General features: G+C 43.0%; 1 protein-coding gene and 1 long non-coding RNA gene across 3 annotated transcripts in view; one reads left to right on the forward strand and one right to left on the reverse strand.

Moving 5' to 3' along the window:
- LOC142829663 (uncharacterized) overlaps window positions 1-18,126 on the forward strand; it is an 84,079-nt gene extending 65,953 nt beyond the window's left edge. The window contains exons 3-4 of the long non-coding RNA XR_012904342.1: window positions 17,537-17,721; window positions 17,814-18,126. This is a non-coding gene — a long non-coding RNA (uncharacterized LOC142829663). The remainder of the gene's footprint in view (window positions 1-17,536; window positions 17,722-17,813) is intronic.
- Window positions 1-22,774, reverse strand: part of DTHD1 (death domain containing 1) — a 126,576-nt gene that overhangs the window by 6,138 nt on the left and 97,664 nt on the right. The window lies entirely within an intron of this gene.

Below are 22,774 nucleotides of genomic sequence, written 5' to 3' on the forward strand. Positions count from 1 at the left end.
TAAAATTACAATAGGCTCCATCAGTTGGACTCCTTACATATGTAAGCAGGAGCTGAAGGAATATGTCCCTTACAGCTAGCTGGAAGTAGGGAGTAAATACAGTTTGCTCCTGCTTTGCTTAGGTTTGTTAAATGTTCAGATGATGGAGTCGTATTTTGCTCATTGTAATCAACTTGGCAGGTGTTGGGTCACAAATTGTGTTAATAGCAATTGCAAAGTCTGTAATTATTGTGAGAATACAAAAGAGTGTGCTTAAACTGGCTCAAAAGAGGGGAATGCTCCCAGTTTAAAGAATGAGACTCTAGGCATGTGTATATAAATACAAAAAACAACAAAAAGTCTGGTAGCACTTTATAGACTAACAAAACATGCAGATGGTATCGTGGCTTTTGTGGGCACTGGCCACTTCTTCAGATGATGGGCGTGTTGGATGTCTAGGCCCAAAATGAATAGGGGTCCTAGACATGATGGTACCACAATATGCCAACATCTTTATGGCTAACCTAGAATGACATTTCCTCAGCTCTCGCCCTCTAACATCCCTACTTTACTTACACTTCATCGATGGCATTTTCATCATATGGACCCACGGGAAAGAGACTCTTGAAGAATTTCACAAGGATTTCAACAACTTCCACCCCACCATCAACCTCAGCCTGGACCAGTCTACACGGGAACTCTAGTTCCCGGACACTACAGTACAATTAAAAAATGGACAAATCTCTACCACCCTATGCTAGAAACCCACTGACCGCTACACTTACCTTCATGCCTCCAGCTCCCATCCCAGATACATTTTTCAATCTATTGTATACAGCCAACCCTTAAGATACAACCGGATTTGCTCCAATCCCACAGACAGAGACAAACACCTACAGGATCTTTATAGAGCATTCCTAAAAATGAAATATCCACCTGGAGAAGTGAAAAAACAAATTAACAAAGCCAAAAAAGTATCCAGACATGAACTACTACAAGACAGACCAAAAGAGAAAATAACAGAATTCCACTTATCATCCACATTGTACAATTCAAACCTCTCCAACGCATTATCCACAATCTACAACCTATCTTGGAAAATGATCCCTCAGTGTCACAGGCCTTGAGGGAAAGGCCTATTCTCACTTACGGACAACCCCCCAACCTGAAACATATTCTTCCCAACAACCATGCTACACAGATACATCATAAATGGAGACAACCATTGTGAAAGCTGCCTGCTGGTGGAATCTCTCAGGCAGCAGGTGGGAGAGCTACAGAAGGAGGTGGCCAGGCTGAGGAGCATTCGAGGCCATAAGGAATCTCTGGACAGTATTCCTGTGGAGTCCACTGAGGTCACTGTCCTAGGATGTGGGACTGCTGACCCACCACTTATGGAGGAGATGGTGCAGGGTGAGCACTGGCAGCTGGTTACTTCTGGCAGCAGGCAGTGTTCCACCCCTGCTCCTAACCCTCCCACTGTGTTGTTACATAACCGTTACACTATACTTTCTGCAGGAGACAAGGAGTCACCCCCCACAGTGGAGGAGACCAGGCCTTGCACCACCAAGGTTGAGCAGTCTCCTGCCACCACTGCGAGGAAGAAACGTAGGGTAGTGGTGGTTGGAGACTCTCTTCTGAGGGGAACAGAGGCGCCCATCTGTCGCCCTGACAGTTCATCTCGAGAGGTATGCTGTCTGCCAGGGGCCCGTATCCGAGATGTTACGGAAGCATTGTCGAGGATTATCCAGCCCTCTGACTACTACCCCATGCTACTCATCCATGTGGGCACAAATGATACTGCCAGGTGTGACACTGAGCGGATCAAGCGTGACTACAGGGCTTTGGGAGTACAGGTGAGGGAGTTTGGGGCACAGGTGGTATTCTCTTCAATCCTTCCTGTCAAAAGTAGGGGCCCGGGCAGAGAGAGGTGCATCCTGGAGGTGAATGCCTGGCTGCGAGGATGGTGTCGCCGGGAGGGCTTCGGCTTCCTTGACCACGGGGTGCTCTTCCAGGAAGGACTGCTTGGCAGAGATGGAGTTCACCTTTCCAGGAGCGGGAAGGCCTTGTTTGGACACAGACTGGCTAACCTTGTGAGGAGGGCTTTAAACTAGGTTCGACGGGGACAGGTGAGCAAAGCCCACAGGTAAGTGCTGAATGTGCGGGACTGGGAGATGGGTTGGAAGTGGGGGGGACTACGGCCTATAATGGCAAGGAGAAAGGAGGGTCAGGGCACAACAGAAAGGCAAGATCAAATCAGAATCTTAGATGCCTATATACAAATGCGAGAAGTATGGGTAATAAGCAGGAAGAACTGGAATTGCTAATAAATAAATACAACTATGATATCATTGGTATTACAGAAACCTGGTGGGATGGGACGCACAATTGGAATGTTGGTATGGAAGGGTACGGCTTGCTCAGGAATTACAGACACAGATTGTATGTTGAAAATGTACACACTTGGACTGAAGTGGAGATGAAAGTAGGAGATAGCTGTGTAGAGAGTCTCTGGGTCAAGCTAAAAGGGGTAAAAAATGAGGGTGATGTCATGCTAGGAGTCTACTACAGGCCACCTTGCCAGGTGGAAGAGGTGGATGAGGCCTTTTTTAAACAATTAACAAAACTATCCAAAGCCCAAGATTTGGTGGTGATGGGGGACTTCAACTATCCAGACATATGTTGGGAAACTAACAGCAGGGCACAGGCTATCCAATAAGTTTCTGGACTGCATTGGAGACAACTTTCTGTTTCAGAAGGTTAAAAAAGCTACCAGAGGAGAAGCTGTTCTGGATTTGATTTTAACAAATAGGGAGGAACTAGTTGAGAACTTGAAAGTGGAAGATAGTATAGGGGACAGTGATCATGAAATAATAGAGTTCATGATCTTAAGGAAAGGTAGAAGGGAGACCAGCACAATTGAGGTAATGGATTTCAGGAAGGCAGATTTTGATAAGCTCAGAGAACTTGTAGGTAAGGTCCCATGGGAAGCAAGACTGAAGGGAAAAACAACTGAGGAGAGTTGGAAGTATTTCAAAGGGACGTTGTTAAGGATGAATATAGGCAAGCAACACGGGAATGCAGGGGCAAGATTAGAAAGGCAAAGGCACAAAATGAGATCAAACTAGCTACAGGCATAAAGGGAAACAAGAAGACCTTTTATAAATACATTAGAAGCAAGAGGAAGACCAAGGACAGGGTAGGCCCACTGCTCAGTGAGGAGAGAGAAGCAGTAACAGGAAACTTGGAAATGGCGGAGATGCTCAATGACTTCTTTGTTTCGGTCTCCATTGAGAAGTCTGGAGGTGTGCCTAACGTAGTGAATACAAGCAGAGAGAGGGTAAGTTTAGAAGATAGGATACACAAAGAACAAGTTAAAAATCACTTAGGAAAGTTAGATGTCAGCAAGTCACCAGGTCCTGATGAAATGCATCCCAGGATACTCAAGGAGCTGATAGAGGAGGTATCTGAGCCTTTAGCTATGATCTTTGAAAAATCATGGAAGACAGGGGAGATTCCAGAAGACTGGAAAAGGGCAAATATTGTGCCCATCTATAAAAAGGGGAATAAGAACAACCCAGGAAACTACAGACCGGTCAGTTTAACATCTGTATCAGGGGAGATAATGGAGCAGGTAATTAAGGAAATCATATGCAAACACTTGGAAAGTAATAAAGTGATAGGGAATAGCCAGCATGGGTTTGTGAAGAACAAGTCATGCCAAACTAATCTGATAGCTTTCTTTGATAGGATAACAAGACTTGTGGATAAGGGAGAAGTGGTGGATGTCATATACCTAGACATTTGATACGGTCTCGCATGATATTCTTATTGATAAACCAGGCAAATATAACTTAGATAGGGCCATGATAAGGTGGGTGCATAATTGGCTGGATAACGATAGTCAGAGAGTTGTTGTTAACGGTGCTAAATCCTGCTGGAAAGGGATAACAAGTGGAGTTCCGCAAGGGTCTGTTTTGGGACCCGTACTGTTCAATATCTTCATCAATGATGTAGATATTGGGATAGAGAGTATGCTTATTAAGTTTACAGATGATACCAAACTGGGTGGAGTTGCAACTTCTTTGGAGGATAGGGACATAATTCAAAATGACCTTAGCAAGTTAGAGAAATGGTCAGAGGTAAACAGGATGAAGTTTAATAAAGAGAAATGCAAAGTGCTCCACTTAGGAAGGAACAATCAGTTCCATACATACAAGATGGGAAGCGACTGTCTAGGAAGGAGCATGGTGGAAAGAGATCTAGGGGTCATAGTGGACCACAAGTTGAATATGAGTCAACAGTGTGATGCTGCTGCAAAAAAAGCAAATATGATTCTAGGTTGTATCAACAGGTGTGTTGTAAGCAAAACTCATGAAGTCATTCTGCCTCTCTACTCTGCACTAGTTAGGCCTCAGCTGGAGTACTGTGTCCAGTTCTGGGCGCCACATTTCAAGAAAGATGTGGAGAAATTGGAAAGGGTACAGAGAAGAGCGACAAGAATGATTAAAGGTCTAGAGAACATGACCTATGAAGCCAGGCTTCATGAACTGGGCTTGTTTAGTTTGGAAAAAAGAAGATTAAGGGGGGACATGATAGCGGTTTTCAAATATCTAAAAGGGTGTCACAAGGAGGAAGGAGAAAATTTGTTCCTCTTGGTTTCTGAGGACAGGACAAGGAGTAATGTTCTTAAAGTGCAGCAAGGGAGGTTTAGATTGGACATTAGGAAAAAATTCCTAACTGTCAGGGTGGTCAAATATTGGAATAAATTGCCAAGGGAGGTGGTGGAATCTCCCTCTCTGGAGATATTTAAGAACAGGTTAGATAGACATCTGTCAGGGATGGTGTAGACAGAGCTTGGTCCTGCCTTGAGGGCAGGGGGCTGGACTCAATGACCTCTAGAGGTCCCTTCCAGTCCTATGATTCTATGATAAACATCCAGCAACCCATCCCTGCAATCAACCACGGTGCTAACTCTGCCCACATATCTATACAAATGAACTAATTACTGGAGCCAACCACATAAGCCACCAAATCAGAGGCTCATTCAACTGCACATCCAGTAATTTAATCTATGCCATCAAATACCAGCAATGCCCCTCTGCAATATATATTGGACAAACTGGACAATCACTAAGGGAAAGAATTAATGGACACAAATCAGATACCCATAAAGGGAACATACAAAAGCCTGTGGGGGGACACTAATCTCTGTGGGCATGCATTAACAGATCTTCAAGTGGCTGTTTTGTTACAAACCAATTACAGGAGCCAAATACACAGAGAAGGACTGGAGCTTCTGCTCATTCACAAGTTCAATTCTCACACTTCTGGATTAAACAAAGATAATGGATGGTTAGGTCATTACCTACCTAACAAACAATGAAGGCAACAATGGTTCTTTGTCTTTGAAGAATCTCATGATACCATCTAGATGTTTCATCAGGTAAGTATTTCCTGATTCTTTGTTGTTTGCTAATTAATGTTTATCTCCCCGTTTTGACTATCTAGTCTTTAGGTGCTTATAGACTATTTGTTTTCCCTATTGCTTTCCACCTCGGCTTTCCCTTGATATATTTTTTACCCACTGCCTTTTCTTATCCCCACCCTCCCAATTTTCCCTTCTTCTTCTCCCCCCACCCCCTCCGTCTCCCCTATTTATTTTGGTCTTAGACATCCAACACTCTGGTCATCTGAAGAAGTGGGATGTGCCCACAAAAGCTCATGATACCATTTACATGTTTTGTTAGTCTATAAAGTGCTACCAGACTATTTGTTGTTTTTTCAGTACAGACTAACTCGGCTACCCCCTGAAGCATTATAAATACAGTTTGCTTCTGTTTGCTTAGATTTGCTGGCTATTCACCTGATACAGTGATGTTTTGCCCATTGTAATCAATTTGGTTGTCAGTAATTGTTACTACTAATGCAGGAATTGTTAAATGCTTGCAAAATGCTGAAAAGGACTGTGTTTAATCCATTTCAAAAGGAGAGAGACACTGTCATCTTAAAGGACCTCGGATGTACAAGGGCTTCACTGTCAATATTCTCTGAGGGAGGTCAGGATCTCAGTCAGTAGGTTACATGCCCACCAGACCTGTTTCTCCCCACTGTCTCAATGATAGAGCTAAAACAGGCTCCAGAAGTAGTCTCTTTTATTATTTTAAATTTACTCCAGTGGATACTGAAATTTCTTGTGGCTGGACTGTGCCTTGGGCCAAGAGCTGAACTCACTTAGCTGAAATTAATGAGTTTTTGCCCATGCCAAATCTACCACAAGTAGGTGGGAGCAGTGAGTGGCTGGATGGCGGGGCGACCAGCGAAAAGATGCGATGGGTGATGAGCAGAGTGGTGTTAGAGAGGCATAATGTTCAGCCAGCAGAGTGGCGGCAGAAAGCAGTGAGGAGGTGGATGATGAGTGACCAGTGGAATGAATAAGATGCTTCTTTACCTCCTCCCCACTCAGTATGGGAGGTAAACTCTGCAGATGCACCTCTGAACTCTGGGTTTGCTGCGACTCAGGGCAGCAACCATGAATGGAGTGCAGAGAAGGGTTGGGCATGTAAAAGGGACATTCAGATTACTGGATTTAAATAGAAAGGAAAATAATATTACCCAACCTACTTGGGGTGGGACTTTTACTCATGGTTTTGTTTATGAACTCTGTTTGTGGAGTTTTCCCCCATTAATGCCAAGTTACTTCCCTCCCTTTCATTAAAAAAAATATTTTCTATGCTCAGAGTCTGTGTTTGTGAGTGGAAAAGCATTGCCTCTCAGAGGTGCCCAGAGGTGGTGTATGAGTTTCCCAGGTCACTGAGTGGGGGCTTAGGAGCCATCTTTGTTGGCTGGATTCAGAAGAATCCCTGGATACTGAACAACTCCTCACCTCCCCCACCCCATGTTCATGCGCACACACACAAACACGCAAACACACACAACCTGACTATAGTAGCTTCTAAACAATAGAGGCAGAATGGGGGGGGAGGGTGAAAATCACCTTTTGGAATCACTTAGTTCATTTCTTATTATCCACACAATTAGTCCTGATTTACACCAGTAGAGGTGAGTTCAGAAACAGGCATCTATCTTTCTTTTTGGGTAGATGTGATGAGGTGGACCTAGCCCTTTGTCACCCTGCAGTCCAATTACTCTCTGCATAAGAAAGGAGCGGCAAAGGTGGATCCTCCAGGTCTGCCTAAAAAGGCTGCACAGAAGCAACAAATCAGAGCCCAGCTAAGATAAAAGGAACTGTAGGGCATGCCCAAGTCAGTTCCTGGGTTGGCACATGCTTGTTAGCTCACTTGAACTTCTGTGACCAGCAACAAGAAGAGATCCAGTAGATAGGTTTTGGTGATATTTGCATTCCCTGAGAAGGAACTGGATTTTAGAACTTCCATTCCTTGGTAATGGTGAAGAGAAAGACTACATGAGCAGAGGCCCAGAGAATAGCAGCAGATAACTGAAGGAAGTAGGATGTGGCTGCTGTGAGAAGGGTTCCTGTGTGGGGACCCAGAGTTGCTATTAGGCTCAGGTGCCCGCACTAGCTACTGGGGAAGTGGCCTAAGCCCTGAGAAGGGAACAAGTCTCCTTCAGAAGCCTGAACAAAGGGCTGGATTTAAATAGCCCAGAAATGGGGCTGAATGTCCTAATGAGAGCCCCACCTACTTGGGAATCCCTACCCTGGATGGGATTCATCTGTTTTAGACTCTGTGGATTGGCTAGAGGGCTGAGTCATTGAAGACCTACCTAGTGAGGTCAACAACCTACAGAGATGCCTGGGGCAGGTGAGTTTGCAATGTCACATTCAGCTGACAGGAGGTATTCATCACAAGTAAGTGTCCCCGTTACGGTAAGTAACAAAATTCTTAAATGCTGTAAAATGAGAGAGCTCCATTACTGGGAAGTACTGTTGAAGACCAACGTGATACTCTTTGATACTGTGGTACATAAGAATATAAATGTGAGAGAATGGTCATGGTTTGGACAACTTCATTGTTTCTTAAAAACCCATTTATCAGGAGTTTTATGTTGAAATTTTTTTAAAAAATCAAGAAAAAATGAATACAACACAGGAAAGGTAGACAGTTTGACATCCAAACTTAAGCAGAAATCTGCAAACTAGCAGCTACTACTTCCAAGAATATTTTCACTTAAGGCCTGGGGTATGATTGGTTTTCAATGTCATTCTGACTACAATTGAGAAAACAGCTTAGAGCAGACACAGGTACATAAAGCATTACTGGTTCTCCCATAATGGAGGTGCCAAAGAGGTCTACAGTCAGGAGAGAGAATTTAAGGCTAAGGGTATACTTATAATGAGGAAGGCTTGAAAGGCCTTTTTGCAGGTTTCTGGCTGGGTGGGTTCCGGTAGAAATGACTATCTAATGATGCTAGAGTTTCATTGTATTAATGATGTATGAGGGTGCCTAGAGCCTTGGGTAAGTGTTTTGATTCTATAGAATCTAAATATAAGGAGGAGGAATGTCTTCTTTTTAAAAGTATATTAAGTGGGTTATAAAACAAAAGCTCTGTCTTGGAAGTTATAATAATGCAAACTGGTTTGCACTGCAACTTGGTGAAAATAATTCTGTCCTGCACAATTATTCTCAATGAACATTAAGGTGAAATCTGTGTTGAAAGTAACTTCAATGGAGCCAAGATTTCACCATTAGAATCTAAAACATGTAAGCTTTTACATCTCCTGATATGTCTTTAAATTGGGACTTGAGGGTGGGAGGACACCATATTCAACTGTCTTTCAAAAAAAATCAACTGCTGTTAAGTCTCATCATTTAAAAATAACATGTAATATAATCCTCAAACTTTCCTAAAATATTCTCTTTAGAGCAAAGACTTCACAAGAAAAATTTGAGGCAGTAAATAGCTTGGTGTTGTGTGTGGTTTTATTAATGGTGAAAATTGGGCATATAGGGAAAACACGTACTATCATATCACTATAAATAAACTAAGTTAAGAGGGAACTTAATACCAAATAACTGAAAATTTTATCAGGTGGGTAATTATTGGGCCATTTAAAAAGATATCCCATTTCTCCATATCATCAAACAAGCAAATAATTGGTACAATCCACATGTCTGCTTAGGGGACGTTGCTGACTAGCATAAAGTGCTGTAGGCCAAAATAATGGTGGCTTCTGTGTTGAGATAATTACACAGTGTTTATCTTTATTATTGATATTTGTCTTTACTTATGTGTATATGCAACATAGTCCACAAACAATATTTAAAGTAAATGCAGAATTAGTGAAAGCAAAGTGTTAATTATTTACAGTTCCAAATAATAATTATAGAGAAAAATACATGAACCGAGGGGATAGATTCTAATTTCATTTACACCAGTTCAATTCCTGAGTAAGTACATTATAATAGTGGATGCTGAGATCAGAATTTGACTTTAGATGTTTTAAGTGTTGTTAAACGTAATATCCTCTAGATGCCAGTGTCATGTCTATATTTGCCTTATATGAAACATACTGTGAGAAGAAAAGGTCAAAAGCCTGTGGTTAAAGAATGAGCAGTTACGGTATAGAAGGAATAGTCATTATTCATTTTTTTTAAATAGCGTAGACACTCATTTACGATCATGAACGCTGTGGTCATTTTAAAATATATATATTGTGTTATAGTAGATTGCAATGCATTTTATTTCTCTTACTGGAAGAAGATTGGCCCCAGATTATCACATGTGGGCAAAAAGCCAGCATTCTCAGGACTGATCCTGGATCTCAGAGGAAAATGTAGCAGAATTTCAGAGGTGAATGCACACATGGCTTTAAGTATACATAACCACCATTTTCAATTTTATACCAATTTTTACCAAAATATTCTCAGGTTTTACAAAAAATATTCATTATTTTCTCATTTTTTATCTTACTCTTGTATCATTTAAAATATACATTTACTTCCTTTTTATTAGGAAAATATGTTGCATGAGATATATGTATTACAATAATATATTAGTCTGTGTGTGTATGCTCTCAATTGAAGTAAGAGCTCTCTACTGAAGTAAGGTTATATATTGGTCTAAAAGATATCTACAAGCTCCAAAGTACATGATATCTGAACATAGTGATGAATTTCATGCCTACCATGTACACCGTATACACCTTTCAACTCAAAAGTAGCAGTTTGTGTTTTGAGTTCTGTTTTAGTTCTGCAGAAAACTGCATTGATGAACATAATTCAAAGCATTAAACTACTCAATACATTTTCCCCTTTTTTTAGTCCACAAAAATAAACCTTAATGTTTACCTAGGAGAAAAAAATTAATAGTTTCTTGCACTGAAACTATTTTTCATTTGTTTCTGTTGTAGTAATAAATACTGATAAGTTCCCAGGAAAAAATAAAATAAAACCTAGAAACTAAGAATATAGGCAGAGCGTGTTGAGGGGAATGTAGGAAAGTTTTTATATTAACCAGCTGATAGATTTATCATCCATATTTTCAGGATGACTGATCATACAATGGTTTTAAGCTAATTCAAGCATTACAAAAGCTTCAGAACAACCTTTTATGAGACAGAGTAGGACCTTTCATTATGACCAAAAGTAAGAGAAACGCAACAAGACTAAATATGGACTGCATTTGTATGATATGTGACTCTTCTGTCTGTCTCTCTTATAAAAAAGTTTTTCCTGCTGGATGACAGAATGACATCATCAGTTTCAACAGACTATGGGGAGAGGGGGGGAGAGTAGAGAGATTTCCCCCAGTGACACTGCAATGCTGACGGAGGAGGTGATGTGGCTCCTGGCTCAGTTTGGGATGGCCTGTTACAGTGAGTGCTGCTTGGAGTGTGCATCACCCCACTGCTGGAGAGCTGAGAGCCCTGCAACACCCCCTACCCCCACCTGCTGTACCTTGACAACCTCTCCTGGTACCTGCCCCTGCAGTGCCCTCCAAAAGCTCAATCCCCTGCCCTCCACATGGATGGGCCCTGCAGTGCCCCCCATTTACTGCACCCTGCCAGCCCCACCTATGCTGGCCTGGTCTCTGCCCTCTGCACCAAGTCAGCTTCTTGCCATGCCTGGTTCCAGCAGCATCCCATGCCCTCTGCCCCCTAACTCCTCCCCATACCTGGTCTCTGCGGTGCCCCCCACTTGTCTGTTTGGCTGGAGGGGGAGTTGGCACAGTTACTCTGCACCCAACATCCCCTCTCAGTAGCATCCCACCTGGACAGCTGCCAGCCAATGAATGTTTGTGCCCAACTCACATTGGGGGTAGGGGAAGCAAAATCCAGAGCCTCTTACCTGCTGCATAGAGGAGCAAGAGTAAGGAAGTCACCAGCAGGGAGTTCACCATGTCCCACTGCTGCGTTGTGACCGCCCACCCTTCCCCGGGCCACCCCGGTGTGGACCATGCTACCCACGGGGCTTCCTCCACTTTAGTATCACCTGCAAGGGAGGCAGGCAGTGCACAAAAAGCTGTTTGTGGTGTAGCCGCTGGTCTGCGCCCAGGGCTTTTCCATTCTGCAGGTTGTGGCCTGGCTGGGCTTTCTCTTCCTCTCTGCAGTGCTCCCCCAGCAGTGGGGCACCATGCATTCAGGTCAGTGCTCACTGTAATAGGCTGTCCTAAATTAAGCCAGGGACATGCCTCACTGCTGCCTCCTCCCCAGGCATCGCAGCATCACTGGGGGAAATCTCTCTCACCTACCCCCCCTCTCTCTGGCCACTTACCCACAGAAAATCAGGTGGGGACCACACAAGTGAGAAACCAAAAAACTCCTCCCTAAGCCCCGAACCCTCACTGAGATGGCCTCCAACTGAGACACCTTACTTCTCTGGTGCTGCATTCAGGAGATAATGCAGTACAAGTGTATCATATACTTACTATGCTATAGTAAATGCGTGTGTAACAAGAGGCAAGAAGTTAATTGCGCATGAGGAAAAAGAGTAACAAAACTGATTAAGGTTCTGATGAAATGACAATTTTATTCTATGTACACTACTGCGATAAGAGTATTGTAACTGCTTCATTAAGTACATCAAACACTGTTATACTACACATGGAATTTGAAATTGCCTGCAGTAATTTATCAACACTGGTATTGTAATTGCATTTGTACTCCATGGTTATTGCACCTCTACCACATACCACCTCAGTGCATCTTATCTTCGGTTATTTTTTATGGCTACCTAGTGCATAGTTACTACGTTGTATAACTTACAAGCATGCCTATCCTTGCTTCTCTAGTTTTACTTGTTTTCTTCTAATAACCATCACTTATTTTAAGATGGTTTTGTTCTTTAGAAGCTAAATTCAATGCAAAAGACATACATATAATTAAAATTTGTGGCTCACACCACTGAGTTGACAAATTAGGAACATTTATAACTGCTTAGCCTACAGACCTTTTAGCAATGTTAGTAATTTTAGTTCAGGTTATAAGGCATCCTAGCTAATCAAAATCACCCTTTTAGCTACTAGAATATTAAACTGAGTAATTATATGATCAGACTGGAATGTTTATTCTTTGCTATGCCATTCTGTTTTCACTCTGTCACCCTCACTTTCAATGGAGTAAGTCAAATTGCACCCTTGACTTCACTGTAAGCTCTTTTGAGCAAGGTCTGAATCTTTTTTATGTATTCTGTGAAATGCCTAAGAAAATTTTTGGTGCTATGAAATATCCTAGCTTTGACAAATCATACACCAAAATCAAAGATTATAATAACACAAATTGATGAAAATCCAAAAAAGATTGGCTTTTGTTGAAAGCCAAATTTTGACTTTATCAATCAAAACAAACTGGATGGAAAAGCCTGGTGCTTACTCAAATTCAGCATTGTACAAACTATTGCAAGAGTGTTTTTTCTATGGCTCATATCTCTTTGTAGCAGCCTCTTGGATGGATTGTTAGCAGGGACTGAATCCAGAATCAAACAATCAAAATATAAGCCTATGTTGCTTGAACTAAACCTATTATCTGGAAGTAGCAGCAGCCTCAAACTTCATGTTGACACACCAGTAAAGAGTAACAAAAACTCTCTATGGCTTATGCTTCCCTATCCCTGAGAATATTTATCCCAAATGTCTCATATTCATAGCATCTGAATTCCACATATGGAGCTTATGATGGGGAGAGCATACCCCGCACTGAAACGGGTGAGCTAAGACTCTCTGGGCAGAGGAAGTCCGACCCCTTTTCCCAGACTGGGCATGCTCCAAGTGCAGGAGCAGTATAAGAGGCAGCGGAGCAGCTCAGTTGGGGGGACCACCAGAGGGGAAGGAGCTCAGGACAGAGCTCCTGAGCTGCCCCTGCAGCAGCCACCACAGCTACAACTGCACCAGGAGCAGCCACCCTGGCAGCAGAAGCCTCAGCCACAGCTACCCCAAGAGCAGTGACCTCTATGCAACAATCGCGATGCTGCTCCCAGACCTAACAAAGATTTCTCAGCCCCATCAAGTAAAGTGGAGGGCCTTGCAGAACCTAAAAAGGTGGTTGACCCAGAAACCTGTCCTAGTAAACCCTGATTTTGGGAAGGAGTTTATACTCAAGACAGATGCTTCTGGAGTGGGACTCGGAGCCGTCTTATCCCAGAAGGTAGATGGGGAGGAACACCCGATCCTGTTCCTGAGTCGGAAATTGTTCCCTAGAGAGACAAAATATTCTACAACTGAAAAAGAGGCATTAGTGGTAAAATGGACTATTGACACATTGAGATATTACCTGCTAGGAACGACTTTCCAGTTGGTGACAGACCATGCATCCTTGCTCGACAACATGAAAGACACCAATTCCCAGATCATGCGTTGGTACCTCTCCCTGCAACCCTATGACTTCCACGTGTCCCATTGACCAGGTAAGACCCATGCTAACACAGATTTCTTCTCTAGGCAGGGGGAAGAAGATAGGGAGGGAAAATGCCAGCTGGGTGCCCTCTTAAAGGAGAGGGTGTGTGACAGGGAGAGCGTACCCTGCACTGAAGAGGGGAGGCTAAGACTCTGGGCGGAGGAAGTCCCACCCCTTTTCCCAGACTGGGCATGCTCCAAGTGCGGGAGCAGTATAAGAGACAGCGGAGTAGCTCAGTCAGGAGGGCCGCCAGAGGGAAAGGAGCTCAGGCTGGAACTCCTGAGCCACTCTTGCAGCAGCAGCAGCCCCAGGGGCAGCGACCCCAGCAGCAGCCACTTCAGCCGCAGCACCAGTGACAGCCCCGGCCAGGGAGGCCATCCACGAGGGTCGGACACACCGAGCAACGCCTGGAGAGCTGAGCAGGGATGGGGATAGGAGGAAGTGGCCCAGGATGGAGGATTGTCCTCTGGGAGCTCAGCATGCTTTGGCCAGCATCCCTGCTGAGCAGGCAGTAAAACTCTCCACTGTCACAGGGCCCTGGGCTGGGACCCGGTGGAGCAGGAGGGCCCAGGTCCCCTTACCCCCTGGTACCCTGCTCCCTAACAGCTTGGGGAGACTTACCTGTGGACTAGGCTAGAGGAACTATGAGAGAGAGGAGTGTGTTTGGGACTAGGCTTGCAGGGCCATATTTACCCTGTTTAGAGAGAACTGTACTTTGAGACTAAGCCCAGAGGTCCGTATTTGCCCTGTGACAAAAGGGAGGTCCGGCTCCTTGACAGAGCTATATTAGACTAATAAATCACTTAAGTTGACCAACGAATAAAGAAAGGAGAGAGGCCTGGTCTAAGCTTCAAAATTAGGTCAACATAAGATGCCTTTCATCGATCTAGTGGTGCACATGTCTATACTTAATTTATCTCCCACCAGTGGAAGCACCTTGTTATGGTGGCAGAGTAACATCACCTCCCTGAGCAGCATTGATGGTCAATGTAGTGAGGTCAACACAGTATGAATGTAGATGGTGTTAACTTATGTTGACCCTACCGGTCCTCAGGCAGTGTCCCACGATGTCTGACCCTGCTCAGGTCTCAGTTGAAAACTCTGCTGTCAAGGTATCAAGTAGTCTGGAAAGTTTAATCCCTTTGTCAGTGACGCAGACTTTGAAATACCTTTTCCTCAGTGCTGAGCTAAGTGAGCATACTTAGAAGCTCCCCTTTGTTGAAGGAAGTGGCTCAGCTGACCATACTGGCTATATGTTCCAGCTTGGAGTAGGCAGGAGATATTGGATCCCCTGTGCTTTTGAAGAGGACAGGCTGAGCAAGCGCCGCTCTGGATTAGCCCTAGTAATATCAACTTCTGTGAGAAAGTGGATGCAGAAGAAGGGGTATGACAGAGAGCTATGGCAGTGTTGTGGTTAAGTGAAGGAAGGCCAACTGACAAGCTGGTACCAAGCTGCAGACCTGCCACTTTGCCAAGTATGATATGTATCTCTTTGTAAGGGAACTGTTACCACTACTCTGCAAACCACTGTATGTACTTCTGAGGAATCTGAGCCACATGCCCATGGCCTGAATGGTGATGAGATGGAGGAGAAAGATGGCAGACATTCAAGAAGGGGACCATCCAGCTATACCATGAGTCAGTTCTCCACTGCACTCTAGTCTATTCACGTAGCAGAGTATGGATGAACCTTATGCAAGACAAGGATCCTCTGGTAAATTAACACATGTATTTCCCATTAGTGATGGCAACAGCAACATATAAGGATGCAGCATTTGACTTTGCATTCATTTACTTAATTAGAAGAGGTAGCAGTACTACCAAGAGAGACAGCATTCTCTGAATACTTGCAGAGATAAGCATGTGGAAGGGGGTATGAAGTTCAGTTTACATATAGGCTGTGTCTAGACTGGCCAGTTTTTCCGGAAAATCATCCGCTTTTCCGGAAAAACTTGCCAGCTGTCTACACTGGCTGCTTGAATTTCTGAAAAAGCACTGACTTCCTACTGTAAGAAAACTTTTGTGCAAAAGGGCCAGTGTAGACAGCTCAGATTTGTTTTCCGCAAAAAAGCCCCAATCGCGAAAATGGCAATCGGGGCTTTTTTGCGCAAAAGCGCGTCTAGATTGGCCACGGATGCTTTTCCGCAAAAAGTGCTTTTGTGGAAAAGCGTCCGTGCCAATCTATAGAATCATAGGACTGGAAAGGACCTCGAGAGGTCATCGAGTCCAGCCCCCCGCCCTCAAGGCAGGACCAAGCTCCGTCTACACCATCCCTGACAGATGTCTATCTAACCTGTTCTTAAATATCTCCAGAGAGGGAGATTCCACCACCTCCCTTGGCAATTTATTCCAATATTTGACCATCCTGACAGTTAGGAATTTTTTCCTAATGTCCAATCTAAACCTCCCCTGCTGCACTTTAAGCCCATTACTCCTTGTCCTGTCCTCAGAAACCAAGAGGAACAAATTTTCTCCTTCCTCCTTGTGATACCCTCTTAGATATTTGAAAACCGATATCATGTCCCCCCTTAATCTTCTTTTTTCCAAACTAAACAAGCCCAATTCATGAAGCCTGGCTTCATATGTCATGTTCTCTAGACCTTTAATCATTCTTGTCGCTCTTCTCTGTACCCTTTCCAATTTCTCCACATCTTTCTTGAAATGTGGCGCCCAGAACTGGACACAGTACTCCAGCTGAGGCCTAACTAGTGCAGAGTAGAGCGGCAGAATGACTTCACGAGTTTTGCTTACAACACACCTGTAGATACAACCTAGAATCATATTTGCTTTTTTTGCAACAGCATCACACTGTTGACTCATATTCAACTTGTGGTCCACAATGACCCCTAGATCCCTTTCCGCTATGCTCCTTCCTAGACAGTCGCTTCCCATCTTGTATGTATGGAACTGATTGTTCCTTCCTAAGTGGAGCACTTTGCATTTCTCTTTATTAAACCTCATCCTGTTTACCTCTGACCATTTCTCTAACTTGCTAAGGTCATTTTGAATTATGTCCCTATCCTCCAAAGAAGTAACAACCCCACCCAGTTTGGTATCATCTGCAAACTTAATAAGCTTACTCTCTATCCCAATATCTAAGTCATTGATGAATGACGCTCTAGACACTCTAGATGCTCTTTTCCGAAAATGCTTTTAATGGAAAACTTTTCTGTTAAAAGCATTTCCGGAAAATCATGCCAGTGTAGACGTAGCCTATATAGTGATTTATCTTGAATCATACTAGGAGATTCTGATGAAACTTTCAAAGACGTGCTCTGCATTCCTAATGTGATGCTTTTTAGGCATGGCAGCCTTATTTTTTCCTCTGTGACAGGACACTTTCCTATACCAGTCAGCAATAATTTTGGAAGGAGCACATAGGCTAGAGCATATGAGGCTTTGGAATGCCAGCAGCAGCTGTGCTCTCTCTGTCTTCATCACCATCAGGAGTGAGATCAGCTAAAATCACTGTCACCTATGGAAAATGGTGCCTTTTCTGTACCAATGCCCTATATACATACAACTGAGCAATGCTCTCCTCATTTCCCTCACCCCTGGTGGGTGATACTCATCTTGGATGGTACTGTAACTGTCACCATACTCAAGCACTCTAAAGTAGAACCATCAATAAGCATGTCTTGCTTAAAACTTTAGGGAAACAAGGGAAGGAAGCAAGTGCAAAATTGTAAGTTTCACTTTCCAGAGTGAGTGTATTGATAATGTACCTCTGTTTTTTACCTGCAGTTGCTGCCTCGAGCAGTTCCACAGGTGTGAAGGAGAATTCCTAAGAAGACACAGGATAAGTTCAATGAGATCCTGCAAGATCGTGCTGCATCAGACTGAGAGTACAGGGTCTGGAGAATAAACTTTGCAGACTTCCTGGATATGGCTAGCAGAGATGCCCAGGAGGCCCAGCCGTAAAAAGAAAGGTGATGCCTCTAGAGATGCTTCTCTGGCAACAATGCTGTAGACTCTTGTGAAGTTACAGGGTCAGTAATCCAAGGCTTGTCTCCTTTTGCAGTCCATGAAAAACTCCAGTGCAGGACCCTCTTATATTCCCTTCAGAATTCCACATGGCATCAGGGGCTGCATACTTACCCTTACCTCTCCAATCTGAGAACAACCACAGCTTCACATATACTGACCTGAGAGAGCCTTGGTAGCTGTATGTGTATGTATAATGGACATGAATGCTCTTTCCCCTTGATAAGTTCTCTTCTATTAAGTTTTTAGTGAATTTGCTTTTAAATGCCATGGATTTTTCTTTTCACTAATCTTATTACTGAATAAAATTCTATTTGGAACATAAATCATCTTTGTTAGTTCACAACCCATGTTGCAGAGTGCCTAACAATTCTGAAAGCACTCACTTGTTGCTCTACAATGTGACACAAGTCACAGTATCAATGACAAACATACAATGTAATAATCATAATGTACACCAAGCACTACACAAGTTCTAGCAAGTCCCAAAACAGCAGAGCCGGATACAGTATAGTGCACCACTACATAATACTCTGGTTCGCTGTTAAAGTGCTCCTTCAGTGCTTCTGTAAGCTGCAAAGTTTTGTGCTGAACTCCTTTAATAGCTCTTGTGTCTTGTTGTTCAAATTCAGTAAGCAGCCACTTTTCCCCCATTGCTTCATCCATATTATGCAGGTCACAGCAGGTATCTGTAACACTGGGATATGTTTCTCACTGAGATCAGATCTCACGGGTAAACAAGTTAGCATCCTTTTAGTCTAGCAAAAGCACATTCAACTGTCATTCAGCACCTGCTGATTTTGTACCTGAATCTTTCTGCTGTACAGCATCCAACTTGACAATTTATAAGTCATGGGAGCAAGACTTAGACTGGGTCTCCCAGGATCAGTATTGATTAACATTTCATCATTTGCTAATGGTCATCTGCTAGGTGGAGGGCACAGGGTGTCCCTGCTTAAAAGCTTTCTGAAAAGTCCTGTGTACTTAAAGATACACTTTCCATGACCAGTTCACCCTGATGCTGGTGGCTTATACCTGGGGATCCACCAATGCTTTCCTAACCATAGAAAAGTTGCCCTTTCTGTTGATGTACTCTGCATGAAGGTGGTCTGGTGCAAAAATAGGGATATGCGTGTTATCTGTCATTCTCTCAGTTTAGGAGCCCTATTGTTGCAAAGCCATCTGTGTCTCCTCCATGTTGCTGAAAGTCAGAGCCCTTCATTGCAGCATTGATTTAAGGCCCAGCATACTGGCATGACAAGAGCCCCAACAATGGTTTTTCCAGCTCCAAACTAATTGCTACCAGTCAGTGGGTAATCATGCATTACAAGTGTCCACAGTGCAATCATCATCACTACTCCACTCTCAGTGCTGTTTTCATTCTAGTGTCCCTGCACTGCAGGTCTGGGTGAGTTCAGCCCACAGATCCAGGAATGTGGCATTTCACATTTGGAAGTTCTGCCGCTGCTGCTAGTCACCCCAAGCCTGCATTGCAGTGCAATCATCCCATTTCTTGGGACCGCAAGTGGCATGCCACCATCTGCAGCTGATCTGCATGGGCCATCACCAATCTTGAATAGGTTCTCCTGAACTCCTGCAAGAGTCTGTCCTCTAAGAAGTCATCATATCCTGCTGATTCAGGTGTTCCTGTAGCTCTGCAAATAGTGGAGGATACTGGGTTCTGTGCTTCTAATGCTTATGTACTGGACCGTGGCAAGTTGCTCGCTGGGGTACCTATCTATGGTATGCTATACTGTGCATCAATACAAGCACTCAGGGTGTGCACATACAGTGCTGACGCACACAAGGAGAGGAGTATGCCTGTACACCTGCAATATACTCATTGTGGTGGCTTAATGACAATATGAATTGCATTGACTCCAGTCTATAGAGTAGACATAGCCAAAGTCTAACACTGTGCTCTTCAGGGTATTATTACCACTAAAATGCACATAAAATTCCCTTTGCTATTTTGCATATCTATCAGTGTCTTTAAAGCGACAGAAGCTGAATTAAAGTACTATTGCTATTTGGCTTATTTTTTCTTGCTAAGGTTAAACACTAATTCAAAATAGCAATTCTTAGAAACTGTTTCCAAACAGATGCTAGTTCTGTACACAAAGAATATTTACAACATAGAGAAATTTGCTTATGAGTAGAAAAAATAGCATCATGGTCTTTCTTTTTCAGAGAAGTATTTGGGGGGTGGGGAGGCAAGTCTTGCCATATATAAGCAAACTATCCACAAATCTGTGAGAATTTCCAAAAACTCACTTTTTTTGTATTAATATTTTAATTCAGTGCATAATCTGACCTCTTTTGGTCACTCCCTAGTAAACTCATCACCAACTTAGAAGGTGTTTTGAATCATAGACTCATAGGCTGGAAGAGACCTCAGGAAGTCATCAAGTCCAACCCAAAGCAGTACCAATGCTAACTAAATCATCCCTGCCAGGGCTTAAATACTTCTAGAGATGGAGATTCTACCACCTCCCAAAGTAACCCATTCCAATGCTTTACCACCCTCCTAGTAAAATAATTTTTTCTAATATCCAACCTAGACGTCTCTTCTCCCCCCCTCGCCCCCCATGAAACTTGAGACCATTGCTCCTCATTCTGCCATCTGTCACTACTGAGAACAGCTTCTCTCCATCCTCTCTGGTAGTTAAAGGCTGCTATCAAATCCGCCTTCACTCTTCTTTTCTGTAGACTAAACAAGCCCAAATCCCTCAGCCTCTCAAGGCTGCACTGATCCCCTGAAGTGATGTATTACATATGTCTGTTATATATTTCCTATCAAGAAACACATTTTGAGAATAATAAGGCCTATCTTGCTGAAGGGAATTTTGAAAATTGCTATATTCAATATAGCAACTGTATAGTAGAAAAAAGGTTAATTTATTCTATATCCACAGAAGAACTACAACTCTGACATTTCATCAATGCTTATAAATAGGCTTGTTTCTAATCTATACCATTCTAATCTGTGGAATAAATGCACCTTCTGCAATTTCAGGGTTATTTAAAGTGGCCTGATTTACACAATTTGAATTGTCAGGAGGCAGGGTCTGATAGTAGGACACTTTGGACAGAGACTTTGCCTATCATTTGTGTCCATTTGCAAAAGGCAAGACACAGTGAGGCTGGTAAATACAGTACCTGTTAAATTACTTGTGCTGCTACCACTCTAATAGGGGCATGGCTCTGCTCTCCAAACAAGACAGCTCTGTGGACCACTGGGAAAAGCTTATGCCACCTTTTCTGAAGATGGCAGACATTCAGTTAGTTCATATGTTTATATGGGAACTCCAGGAGAAATTGTTTCAGCCAAAATTCCTCATGATGGCTTCTACTGTGTGGAAGCCACTATAAGCAAACTGTTTTTCTATGCCTTAATTTAGGCCTCTCTATTGAAATTATTCAGGTTGTGGGCTCATTTTTAAACATGGGGATATAGATTTAGAGCCTACCCCCAAAAAATTATTTCCATGGCTTGGCTTGGGGGTCTTTCTAATAATAATGAATAGTTTTCCAGTTCATTACAGAGCAAATACCAAATTACCATTGTTCCTCTGCTTGTTTCTTTCATAACCATCAGTATTAGTTCAGCCTTGACTTCCTCACCACTGGGAATGGAAGGTTTTATTGATAGCAAAGATGACCATAATTTTTATGGGAGGGACTCACCTGTAATTACTGCAAATTGATAGAAAGTCCCAGTAGAACATTTAAAGGCTAATATCCTTTGCAATAGAAAACAAAAAGCAATAAAAGGCCTTGGCAGATGATTAAGTGCCAAAGCAAACCTAAGGCACTTGATAACTGCAAATGCTATCCAATACCATACATAATATGATTCTTATTACACAATAAAATGAAGGAAGATAGAACAAACCACAAAATTACAGTGAAGGGAAGGAAAGAAAACAAAGTGAAGCCTATGTCCAAACAAATAGATTTTCTGTAAGCTTCCCCATTTGACTGTCCAGGAGAGTGGCACATATAACTGTTGTAGATAGCCCTGAAGGAAGGCTAACTTTCTGCTGAAAAGTCAATAAACAAAACCAAACCAGAATAGTGAAGGAGTATAGTGGCTTGAAACAGAATTTTGCATTATATTTCACTAAAATAAAATATATCCTGGTGAAAAATGTACACAACTTAATAATTCAACCTTTAGTTAGCAAAAAATAGCAGAGGAAGAGAGAAATAAAGAGTATGATAATGGAGAAACAAGATCAAGGAAAGCTATTTCAGATTTGCAGAAAAAGGACTCATAACAAGAGAGCAAAACTATATAAAGGCCAATGGCTGGAGACTACTGTTATAAAAGTGGGAGGCATACAATGGGAAATGGACACATTAACCATTGATATAAATTGGCCTTGACTTTGATGGAGCTATAGCAGTTTACAACATGGTTCTTGGGGTCTTGCACAGGGGCAGATGACCATTTTGCGGGGCCCTGGGCAGCATAATTCCTCAGGGCCCTCCCCTTTGCCACGGCACATGCGCAGTGACGCCATGCGCATGTGCAGCGGCACCAGGGCGCATGCGTGGGGCTTTCTGAAGCGCAGGGCCCGGGGCAGCTGCCCCGTTCGCCCTGCCCTATATCCGCCCCTGGTCTTGCAGCAAATAGGGGGAGGATTTTAAAAACAAGCAGAAGAGCTCTGTAATAAAATGGGAGATGGAGTAGAGATGTTTGAGGAAGAAGATGATACAATCTTGTTAGCAGAGGTTAACTGGCAGTACTTTGTATCTTTAGAATCTGGAGATTTGGGTCCTAAGGAGGCCTCAAAGTGAGAGTTCAACAGTCAAAGTAAGAGAAGATGAAAATCTTATTCATGTCTTAGAGATGGAAACAAGGCAATAACACACATGGCAAAGTTACAGAGACTTACTAGGCATGCAAGGGGATGGAATGTTCCTATCCAAAAAATGATGGTATAATCTATGGATAGTTAAGTAAAATGAATTATCTAATTCTTCTCTGGGCTC

The sequence above is a fragment of the Pelodiscus sinensis genome, chromosome 5 (assembly GCF_049634645.1).
Source record: "Pelodiscus sinensis isolate JC-2024 chromosome 5, ASM4963464v1, whole genome shotgun sequence".
Taxonomy (NCBI): Eukaryota; Metazoa; Chordata; order Testudines; family Trionychidae; genus Pelodiscus; species Pelodiscus sinensis.